The sequence below is a fragment of the Pithys albifrons genome, chromosome 21, assembly GCF_047495875.1.
Source record: "Pithys albifrons albifrons isolate INPA30051 chromosome 21, PitAlb_v1, whole genome shotgun sequence".
Lineage (NCBI taxonomy): Eukaryota > Metazoa > Chordata > Aves > Passeriformes > Thamnophilidae > Pithys > Pithys albifrons.
This window is the reverse complement of record NC_092478.1, coordinates 748268-756178: the sequence shown is the minus strand read 5'-3', so window position 1 is coordinate 756178 and position 7911 is coordinate 748268.

Sequence of the window (7911 nt, the reverse complement as noted above, 5' to 3'; positions counted from 1 at the left end):
TCCTGTCTGCAATATTTATAGGTAAAGCTGAAAGTTGTGTAATTTTGCCTTTTCAAGGTGTTTTCTCAAATTCTACCAGTCATTTTGGTATTGACTTTGAAGCAAAAAGGTAAATTGGGAAGAGCTGATGTGGAACATTGAAAAGGACTGGCATACTTGGGGTTTCCTAACCAAATGTAATGCAAACACAGCCTGGGATGAGTTATTTGGAGTTTAGGGCATTGCTGGGATTTGGGGAATATGCAGCATCTTCAGCAGGATGTGTGGGGAGCTCCATGGGCTGCACTGAGGTTCTGAGCCACCTCCCAACTCCTGTGCAGGACTTTGGAGCCACCAGGTCTGTAACCAGAACTGTGGGAGGGAAGATCCCCCTCCTGTCCAAACCATTTTCCCATCTTGCTTGGACAACCCTTGGATCATCTTTATCTTCACACAGAATAGTGGAAAACACAAAACCTGGTGCTTCTTCCACAAACAGCTGCTGAAATCATCCCAGAGGTATTATCTTAGGAACCAGCAAATGATTCAATGAAAGAAGGAATGAATCACATAAATACCCAAAGTGTTGTACCTCAGCAATGTCCCTCCCTTCTTAGTACAAAGCAAAGAACAAAAGCAGGCTGCTGCCTGGCATGGGCCCCTCCTAGATGACTTACTGGGACTGTGAAATCATCAGAAGCCTCAGAAAGAAGTGCTTATGCAGCGTTTAGGACTTGATTTTCTCCTCTCCTCTGTAAGCAAGGACCCATCATCTTGTTCTCCTGAGTGCCTGCACAGAGCTTAGGAGATGGATGAGGAAGGCAAATATTTTATGTTCCCAGATATCTGGGTGGCTTTTACATTTTAGAAACTGAAAATGGATTTTTGAAAATAAAACATCCTGCATGAAAGAGGGGGCATAAACATTATAAGGTCACGAAAATATGAAACCACCTTGTTATTGCTGAGGATGATTTTAAACAGGCTCTTAGAAAACAAGAAATCGTGTGGTCTGTTCAAATGGAGAGTTGTAATGGGAGGTAAAAGTCTTGAACAGCCCATTAATTCCTGCCTGGCAGACCATCTGAGATTGCTTGAGCACTGCAATGGGCTTCAGTGGGCATGAAATATTGATCTCAGATTGCCAGACTTAAAATGAAATGTGTGAGGTACAGGAGTCTGAGCAACCCACTACAGAAGGTATTCAGTGCAAATGTGTTATGAAAGATCCTAATTATTTTATGAAAGATCATTGTACAAAAGATGAAAAGAATTAAGGAGGATAAAAAAGAAGTAATTGCAAGCCTGAGGTTTTCATTCTAAATTCAGTTAAAACTGTTTCATCTCAAGCAAGTGTTATGAGTTCTTGAGATTCTCCAAAGACTCCAGTCTATGAAGTTCCATAGGAAGCAACAGGATCAGTTCTCCCTCACTGTCACCTCTGTGTAAGTCATTTTAATGGTTTGTTCAGTAAAATGGGAATACTCTGCAGCTGCTCTATGTTGCTCAGATGTCTCTGTCAGTGGTTTTTTCCCCTTATTTTCCTCCTCTCTTGTTTTTCTGCACAGTGTGCTTTTCACTCTGACTCTTGTGACATCAGTGGCAAATGTCTGTGAGGAATTGCCTCGGGCCAGAGTGACTTTCAAAGGATAAGACAATTTGTTCCCTTGCCAATGAACAGTTTATTACATTTCTAATTATTGTTATTAGTCTGGCAGGTGGTGCCATGCATGATATTTTTACAACTGCCAAGGATGCAGGTACTGCTTTCATGACAAAAAATAACCTGAGTAAGATTTAAAGAAAACTCAGGTGCTCTTCTGTAGGATGTGCTGGACAATTCTTTGTGCTGAGGGAATAACACCTGGTTATTTTTAAATCTTAAGCTGAAATATCCTGTCTCCTGAAAGATTTTGTTGTGAGACCAGTTGTAATTAGTGTTGTTAGCAGCCTGGGTTAGATACTGAGGTTTCTCTCCCTCCCTCTCAAGATCTTTCCTCTAATCTTTATTACTCTACTTGTTGTGTAAATTTAAGACTCACCATGTTTATAAAGTCTAACTCAGAGTTCATGTTAATCACTGCCTAAGAACACTAAATACCCCTTTCCCAATGAAGATCTGAGTTCCTAAACAGAGATTTTACTTTCTCTGGTCTGTAGGGTTGCATGCAGTCAGATTAAAGAAATAAAAATGATATAAATACTATGTGCTAATGCAATACCATGTTATCCCTCCTGAGCAGCCCAGTCCCGTTCCACCCATTGCTACAGAGCAGCTGATAAACCTTGGAGCAGCCTGGGCTGGTGGAAGGTGTCCCTGCCCATGGCAGGGGGTGGAATGAGATGGTTTGTAAGGTCCCTTCCAGCCCAAACCATTCTGTGATAAATCATGTCATGCCTTTTGCACTGTCCTGTATTTTGTGGCAAAACATGTTCTTAACAGAGTTTCACGTGGATTGTTGTGCTTGGGTAAATACTGGATAATTTCCTGTCCTACTATTGTTAAAAAGAAGTGAATACAAAAAGAATAGAGCTTGGAAATAAATTTGCTTTTCTCCCAGCCAGCAGTGGGGAATTCAATAGCCCAACTGAAGAAAATTAGAAGGGCCAAAGTCCAGCTGGAACTTAATCTGGTCACTGCTGTAAACAACAGTAAAAATGTCCCTATGAATACACCAGCAACAACAGAACAGCTAAGGAGAATCTCCATCCTCTCTGGGTGTGGAGGGAAGCACGGTGACAACAGATGAGGAAGAAGCTGAGGTACTTAATGCCTTCCTTCCCTCAGTTCTTCTCTTGGTACCCAACCCCCTGAGCTGAGCACAGGGATGGGGAGCAGAAGAAAGCCCCATAATCCAAGGGAAATGGTCAGCAAACTGGTACAGCACTTGGACATGCCCAAGGCCACGGGACCAGATGGGACCCACTCCAGGACACTTGGGCATGTGGTGGAAGGGCTCACTGAGCCCCTTTCCCTCCTTTGCCAGCAATCCTGGCCCACTGCAGAGGTCCCAGGGGCAGGATAGGATATGGAACAGATCACCTGGAGTGTCATCACGTGGCATGTACAGGAGAGCCAGGTGATTCTGCACAGTTGGCACAGGTTCATGAAGGGCAGGTCCTGCCTGACCAACCTGTTCTCCTTCTATGACAGGGTGACCCGCTTAGTGGGTGAGGGAAAAGCTGTGATGTGTCTACCTGGACTTTAGGAAAGGCTCTGACACCATTTCCCACAGGATTCTCCTGGAGAAACTGGCTGTTCATGGTTTGGATGGGTGCACTGTTGGCTGGAGCCCAGGGAATGGTGGGCAGTGAGTTCCACCCAGCTGGTGGCTGCTCCCCAGTGCTGTTTCCTGGGGCTCAGTGCTGGGGCCAGTCCTACTCCATGGCTTTGTCAGTGGTCTGGATGAGGGGATTAGTGCAGCCTCAGTGAGGCTGGATCTCAGGAGAAATGTCTTCACTGAAATGGTGCCCAGAGCCTGGCACAGCTGCCCAGGGCAGTGGGGCAGTCACCGTCCCTGCAGGGATTTAAAAGCCACATAGATGTGGCACTTGTGGATGTGAGTTAGTGGTGGCCTTGGCAGTGCTGGGGGAACAGTTAGACTTGATGATCTTAGAAGTCTTTACCAACCTAAACAATTGTATCACTCTATGTTTGGTCTCATGGAATAGTGTTGCAATTGCAGCTCCTTGTTCTTGCTCATGGGGCTGCTTAATAGACAGGAAGTGTCTTTCAGTCATTCTCATGGTATAAAGAAATTTATCCTTAATTTTTTTTATATATAATATAAAATATAAGAATCTATATATCATGTAATAATATATTCTTTTTAATTTATTATTTATATCCCTCTTTTCTTGTTCTGCATTTGCCAAGGAGTATCAAACAGTCGTATTGAGGAGAACCAGACACACAGACTTATGATGGTTAATGCAAATGGATTTCACTGTATTATACTTTAGTTTGAGGAGCTAAGGGTATGGGACACTCTTCTAGTTCAGCTCTGGCCCCTACCTTGATGTTTTATGACACAGATGCCTTGTGACAGGACAAGCTGCCTTACTGCCACCTTTATGTCCATAAAAATGGGATGTAAACTGGCAGCAACAGGAAATCAAGTGCTGTGTCCAGTGAGGAAAATGAATTAATACAACCATTTTGTACCAAATGTAGTGTTTTGTCTGTCTGTGATGTGGAGGAGCTGCTGCTGTGCTGGGGCAGGCTCAGGATGTGGCTGACTGAGGTGGGCACCCACCGGGGCTCCAGAACGAAGCTGGAGCCCTCCCTGCAGGGGCTGCTTGGCAGGCACATGGACCAACAGGGCACTGAGGCAAAGGAGGGCTGCAGAGACAGCACAGACCTGAGTGCACCTGGTGCAGAGGAAAACAAAGATGTCAGTCCCCTCCCTTTCCCCATCACTTGTCTCTTATTTCTCAGATACAGGTGTGTGGTTACTGTGTAAACAGACCAAAGAGTTTTCTTCTAGGCTAATAAGCTCCGTGTTTGGGGTTTGGGGTTTTCACCACCCCCCCCTCCTTTTAGTATCTCTGCCAAAATACAGAAACATACAGTATGAACTCCTGTGGAGCTTGTTTTTTCTGTGCCATTCACTGACCTTTAGTGGCTGTCCAGAAGAACTGCAGTGCCAGCTGTGGGCATTGACTTCTGCCAGTAATTAGAGGGAGAATTGGTCTGTCCTCACCCCAAGTCTCTAAAAGCCATCAGAACAAATTCTGATGATGTTGCTACCTTCTAGGGAGACTGGGTGATAAAGCTGTAATAGTAAAGGAATGACAAAGATTATTTCAGGTTGGGTAGCTGGTATCTTCTGAGACTACTCTTGCTTCAGTGCCAGTTGTAGCTCTCAATACCACAGCACTTGTTCAGGTCTGAGGAGAAAAGCCAAAGCACAGCTGTGGGGGAGCTCACACTGTCCAACCCTGTTATCTGCAATGCAGACAAGTGATTTATGATTCCTGCATGTTTCATGTAGCAGGAATGATATTGCCAGAGGTAGGAACAAGGAGGAAAATTCAGACTCCCTTCAGGTGACAGACATCTCAAAAATAAAGAGGATCCTTTTTCATCTTTCTGGCAAGTCTCATCAGGAGAGTCCTAGAGCAAAAAGAGAAAAGTGACTTTCCCTTTGCAGACACTACAAGTGCCCCAGAATAACCAGCACTCGCTGTCTAAGATCCTCTCCATGGGCAACTGGGAAAACTGGTGCCCTAACAGTTAACTGTACCAGCACTGCATTCCCCTTCTCCACACTCCTTGCTCATCTCACATTGTGCAATTCCAGATTAATATAGACATTAGTTTCATGGAGAGCTCTGACCACTTCTCCTTTTGCTTTATAGAAAGAAATTACAAGCTCTATAATCAGCAGAATTACTGATATTTGGCATCCTAGAGTTTTCCACTCCCTTCCAAAGAATGGAAAGCCCTGGGTCCCTGTGGCAGGTGTTGGGAAAACTTGAAATTGTTCTACGTCTCATGGACTGGACCAAGGCAAGTGAGGAAATGCTGTGGTGCTGCTGGGCTGGCAGGAGAGCCTCAATGCCAACCTGAAGTTGGCTGGATGTTATAAACTTTAAGCAAAGTAAATTTTGGATGTTTTAGGTGACTACAGTTAATATTTCAAGTGCAGTGTAACTAAAAGCAGTGATGATTAATGCTGTACCACAAATACCTTGCACAGGTGAACAAGGGCTGAGCCTTGAAGCAGTTGCATCTGGTCTGATATAAATCATAACAATATATAAAAGCTGAAACCTTGAATGAGGATTGAATCCTTGAATTAACCATTCTGTTTCTTCTCTATTTTCAAATAGTTTGTGCTTTGGGTTGTTTTTTTTTCCTTTTTGTCAATTTCAATCAATTTTATTTGTTTTTCTACTCTCCTGTCATGTGTTGCCTTTGGAAAGTGTTTCCTTGTTCCATTCCTTCCCCATTAGGTATTTAAGGGAGTTTTGCAAGGAAAATCAACCCCAGGCCAGGTGCTGGGCTGGATGTGGGGACCCTGTGCTGGGCTGGATGTGGGGACCCTGAGCGTGCTCTGGTGCAGTGTCTGCAGCCACTAAATGGCATGTGGGGAGGGAACCTGCACCTCCTGGATGGTTTCAGTCTGTTAGTATGATTAAAGGATAAATAATATTAAATGTTTCCTTAATAGGAGAAAATGCACAGCATTGACAGTAGTGATTAAGTTCTATTAAGCAGTTGTTAGTTTGGACACCAGGTGATTAGTACAGTCAAACCACTTCATTTCCAGACTTTGGCACCTTGCTCATTACTAACTCAAACCATAAAGTTCAGTGAATCAAGTTGTAAATAGTTTTATTGGTCCCATGTTGGAAAAAAAATTGAGGGTTGTGAAATTCCTGGGTGATTGCAAGTTATGTATTTCTTAAGCTCTTGTGTTTCTGTTTTCTATTCTTTAGTTATTCATCACTGCAGAAAGTTTAAACTCTGCTTCTGCCTTTGCCCTAATCCATCGTGCTAACTGGGAGCAGAGTTGTATTCCTGGGATAAAATAAGCCAAATGGAGAAAGCTGGAGTGTTGCACTAAGATTCACAATCCTGCCAACATGCAGAGTGATCCGAGGGGGACAATTCCTCCAAGGACATGACTGGAACTGCTCTTACAGCCCCTGAGAAAGGTGCATAGTTACAAACGTGCTGCTGACTATTGGCTAAACCCTGAACCTGATGTTGCTGTTGGTTTGTATTTGGTTTTCTGAAAATAATTTTTAACTTTTTGAGAACTAATTATTTTGTGTCCATTTTATGATATGTTGTCCTTCCAAGTAGATTTTATTTATTTATTGTTATTATTAATAAAAGTTTAGGAATTCAGTTGTAAGACCTGGACATATTTCAATATGTCAGTGCTATACAACAAGGCTTCCTTAAAGTTAATTTTAATATATTTTAAGTGACTGGGAGCAAATTTTTGGTTTCTCCAAACCAATTTGAGGATTAGAAAGACAAGTTGGCTTTACCCTGGTTTGGCTTTCAAATTGCCAAGTGTCCTGTTAGGTCTGTTTATGATTTCAGTGCCCCTTGCATCACTCATGTGCCACTTTACAAATTGCTGCCGAGGTGTTTATGAAGTGCCTTTCCCAAAAGTAAGTGATTTTCATCAGCCTGCTGAACACTCATCTGGCTGTATGGAGTGGTCACAGCAATGTGTGTGTTTCCCAGGGCAAGGCCTCCCTGTTCTCTTTGGTGCACATGTGTGTGCCTGCAGAGCCTGTGTGTGTGTGTGTGCCTGGGCAGGGCAAGGCAAGACAGCACCAAACTCCGGGAGGATGGAGGAGGTGACTGCGAGTCACCCACTTACTCACTGGCACCCACTGTGGGAAACCTGTATTTTGTGGTTTTGTAGAGCACTTGCTTTTTAGACCAGGCAGGCAAAAAGGCAGACATCCCCTTCTCATTACCAAATTTATCACTCACAACTCCTGTGTAAAACAAACTCAGTGTCAGCTCCCAAACGAAGAGTGCATTGGAAATCACCCCTAAGTACAGCAGGTGCTGAGCTGGCAGTTTCACAGCAGATTGTGCAATTTGATCACACAATGGGAAATGGAGCCACTCCTTGAGGGCAATATCTGGAAACATAATGGGGAACCACCCTTCAAAGGTGATCTGGGTAATAATGGGGCTTAGAAACACTTTCTACCTGCTTTGCTTAGAAAATTATGAAAATTTTTAATAGTGTTACTGCCTTTTGCACAAGCACATTATATGTGGCTGTACCTCTACTGGTCCTGAGCTCAGACACACCCAAGGCAATAAACTGCCCTGTGCCACCATCACTTCAAGGTGGAAATGAGTAGTGAAATTTTAATTCTCTTTATGGTATTATATTTGGCTCTCTCTTCTCTTCCTCTTCTCTTCCTCTTCTCTTCCTCTTCTCTTCCTCT